Genomic DNA, 4445 nt, shown 5'->3' with positions numbered 1-4445 from the left:
AATATCGATAGCTGATAGATGGTAGTTGATAGCTGATACTCTCGCTTGAAACTATTGATTGATTTTTTGCTGAATCTAACGGAGGCCTTTTAATATTTAAAAGTATTTTGCCTGCGCAATCTGGCATTCTGGCAAGATCTATCTCACGCAGCATTAAATCGCCTCTTACAAAAAAACGTTGAAATTAATTTTTTGGTTTATTTTTTATTCACTAGGCCCCACCTCATGGGTGGGTCGGGTCCCTTGACTGACAATTATCCATACGAACTTCTGAAATATTCAGAAAAAAATTGAATCTACGCCTGAACTCTATTTTCCAGCTACGATTTTATTCAAAACTATTGAGAAAAAATGATTTCTGGGTGTGTTAAAAAAACGTTCCGAATTGGTAATTTTTGGTGTGTGAGGCTACGATGCTTCATTTGTTGAATTCCATAGGGCCAAGCCAGTGAGACGTCTATATTCTCCGGTTTGTATGGATCGATGTTTTACACGTTCATTCATAAAATTCACAATATTCGTTTAAACCGCAAAAATATTTTTTTGGAACACATAAAAACTTTGTTTAGCTCCATATCCTGAGTCGTTACGCGTGTGTGGTATCGACAAACTTCACACTTGTGCAAGTCGCTTGTTTATTATCTCTGTCTCCTTCTTTCCTAATTAAAGTTAACTAGCAACTTGATAGTCATGAACTCGTAATAGAATATCGTTACTCGTGTGAATTACGGCCCTCGCTTCGCTCAACTATTGCCGCAATAGTCAACTATTGCCGCAATAGTCAACTTCGTGAAACAACGAATGAAATTTTGGGTGGGTCAGGTTCCTTGACTGATCAATTATTGTTGGTTATTTCACAACTGATCCTCTCATTTGAAAAAAAGAAAATTCGTGTAACGGACCACGCTAAGCTCTGACCGTCACTGAATTCGGAATTCGAAACATTTTATTCGTCTTGGATGTGCTATACGCGAACCATGGGAAATGGAAGAGTGCATTGGCCTGTTACACAATAATATGATTTGTATGACACGATTTTGATTTGAGACAAATTTATAGTCATTGTAGTAACAGATTGAGAAGTCAATCAAATCAAATGAAGTAATAAATCCGACATTGAAATTGACGATATGCTTGCCGTCTCTGACAGGTTAATTAGCTTGTTGACACGACTTTGATTTGAGACAAATTTATAGGCATTGCAGCTCTCCCACTCGATTTCATTTCAATAAAATGTACCCACCGTTGTTCTCTTGATTCATAGTTGTGTTTTTCTTAACCCTTATGTATCATGTGCCCGTTGTTAAACCGTAACGTAAAAAAGCTTGAATTTCTGAATCATGTTGTACAGGAGTTGTGGCGAAATTTCCCTAAAGTATAATCAATCATCACTTTGGAAGCAAGAAACACCCTACATCGTAACAAAGATGACATGGATATTGTTGGCATTCGTATAAAGACAATTTACCCAGATCAGACTGATAAAATAAATGTACTTCTCAAAAGATATTACGGTCTTCTAGTAAAACCAATTTACGAATGTTTTTATAAAATAGTTTTATTCAAGTCAATACAAATTGTACAAGAAAGAAGAATCCATATATCATTGGATATAAAATACTTTTTTATATATCGACATAATCGCCAAAAGTTGTCTTAATTGCTTCCAATTTAATTTGTAGATCTTCATACAATCCGTGAAAATTGTCGAAGTTTACTCTCATTTGTTCCCAGCAGACGTAGAGTTCTTTTAAATCATGAAGCTCATATTGAAGTTTGGCATTAACGTTTGACCAAATTTTTTTAAATGGATTTTGATCGATCATTATATCTGGCCAATATACAAATTTCACTTCAGGATGAATAATACGCCACAAACGACTTAAATGTGTTTGTCTTTTGTCCTAGTTTGAAAAAAAAATACTTTTAGCGAAAGGTATAAGAAATAAGGTAATAGAATAGATATAAGCATTAACATTCTCAACGGAACATAAACGCACATGCGCGCAATTAAACCATTTACTTCGTATTAAGACAGTGTTAAATAACATAATTTTAAACAAATTTTTAATTTCTCACATGCATAAACACCAAATCTTTATTATTTTTCCACATTGGCAAAATTACATCATCCAAGAAGGAGACATACTGATCCGTTTTCAAGTTCGTAGGAACTGCACGAAAGGCGCATCCATCGTATTGACTGATCATACCCCACATGTCAACACCATTGATTTTGTTGAGTCCCATAAAGACAACTGTGCTCGAACCCATAGACAAATATTGATTGGAGAAATTATATCGTGTTTTTTTTTGTGACTTCGTCAAAACTTTTGTTGCACGGTTAACTTCCATGATGTTAAACTGAATTGATCATTAAATTTGAATTGCCGTCAGAACTAAAATTAAAATCGATATTCAAGACTGCGTACTTACTGACAATATTAGCTTGTTAATTATAATTGTTAGTTGACAGTAAATACTTCTAAAGTTATGAAATTGTCCTTGACCTATTGTACCTTTGATATTTGTTTTGCGGTAATAATGTATAATGTTCAAGAGCTCAGCACCCACTAATGAAATTATTCTACTTCGTCGCGTTTATATTGTCCAACTATCTCATACTCAAGTATCAAGTTGATAATTAAGTATCATGTTGAGATTTGCTAAATATTCGAGTATCAACCGATTATCAACTTGTTATCTTGCTATCTCCTGGGTTTCCACGAAGAGCTTATATGTTCGTTAAAAGTACACCAGACGCTCCCTGAAGTGCGCCAAACGCTCTTTCTATGATCTACTTCATCCTGCTTCTTACTCTTGCTATTGCAATTCTCAAGGATGCATTTATTTCACTTTTTTCACTTATTTTAGAAAATTCAAAAATTACTCACTTTTTCATTCCTTCACTTGATAATGGATGAAGAATTTTTCAGTTCGAGACCTATACAGCAACTGATAGAATTATCCTCACTGCCTGGCTATTTATCGCCAAATATCTGATAATTTGATAATAGATTATCACGATGATAATTGAATATCATGATAATAATAATATGATAATTGAATATCACAATGATATGCTGAAGGCATATTGTAGTTATCAAATATCAAATTATCGAATATTTATAGTTTAAATACGCGAGAACGCAGAACACTTCAATTAGTCGAATCGCACATCTTGAAGAAGTAACATCTTATTATTGTGACTTCGTTTTTCCATTTATTAACAAAAATATGGAGGGTGATTCAACTGAAAACCGTCGGAAAAAAGATGAAACTACTAAATTCGCTGATATGGTCAAAGTTGTTTCTCATATTGATTTTGCTAACCGGATGAAGGAATCGAACGAATATCATTGTCACGAGCATACCATTCGTTCAACCACGGTATCAGTTCCCACAATAACACCGTCTAGTATGGACAATACGGCCGAACGTGTCACTCGTTCTGATGGTGGAAACCGAACAAAGGAAACAAACAAATGTCGTTATTGCCGCGACTCTCCTGATTATCCAACCATGGTATCACTTCCTACAACAACAACGTCTAGTATGGACAATACAGCCGAACGTGTTACTCGCTCTGATGTTGAAAATCCAAAGAAAAAAATAAAGATTTGCCACTATTGTCGCGAGTATCGCTTTGGTCCACTAATGCAACCTCTTGATCCAGTAACATCCAATAAAGATAAAATTTAATGAATTATAGAAATAAGATTGGCTACTGGCTAGTCAAAATGAAATAAACGAACATTCGTGACATTGATCAGCTGCTTCCGTTTATAATTAAATTTCGCACAATAAATGTAAATTAATGTTAAGGCCAGGTTATGCCCGTCTACATAGTCTATATACTATTTAAAATAAAAAATTAAATTTCAGAACTTTTATTATTTTTTTAAATCACGTTGATATTTATTTTATATACTTAGGGCCATTCACAAAGTACGCACGCCCAAAAAGCAGTTTTTCAGACTCCCCCCTCCCCCTCGCACGCTTTCGACCCCCTCCCCCCACAAAGAGTGCGCACAAAATTTTCAACAATTACAAAAAAATATACAATTTTTGTCCGAATTATAAATGTGACCAGAACTTATTAGTTGCAATGTTGCAAACGAATTTTTTTATGTAGATTTGCGAAGGTTTTCAATAGAAACCATACCTTTTACATTGTAGAGTGATTGGTAAGTGTTGATACAATGAACAGATATCAGTTGCACGACAATTATCATTGTTTTTTCTCTATAATAAATCAGCTTATATCCTTATATCCTTATAACATGATCAAATAACCTAACCTTACACCGCTTTTCATGCCTCAGATGCAAAACTAGATCGAGTAATTGCTTGATCCACAGCATTTTTCATCACGGTCTCTATCGATGCGATCCTAATTAATATACGACGATAAAGGGGTCCGAACTTATAGATATTTCAGGGGT

General features: G+C 34.5%; 1 long non-coding RNA gene across 1 annotated transcript; it reads right to left on the bottom strand.

Annotated features, from left to right (window-relative positions):
* Nucleotides 1-1561: 1561 nt before the first annotated feature.
* On the bottom strand, nucleotides 1562-2960 carry LOC119084516. The gene is made up of 3 exons (XR_005089077.1): nucleotides 2895-2960; nucleotides 2080-2399; nucleotides 1562-1904 (listed from the first exon to the last, which is right to left on the bottom strand). It is a non-coding gene; the product is annotated as an uncharacterized LOC119084516 (long non-coding RNA).
* Nucleotides 2961-4445: the final 1485 nt, after the last annotated feature.

This window comes from Bradysia coprophila, unplaced genomic scaffold, assembly GCF_014529535.1.
Source record: "Bradysia coprophila strain Holo2 unplaced genomic scaffold, BU_Bcop_v1 contig_744, whole genome shotgun sequence".
Taxonomy (NCBI): domain Eukaryota; kingdom Metazoa; phylum Arthropoda; class Insecta; order Diptera; family Sciaridae; genus Bradysia; species Bradysia coprophila.
Note: the sequence above shows the minus strand (reverse complement) of the source record. Positions and strands in the feature narration are given on the sequence as shown.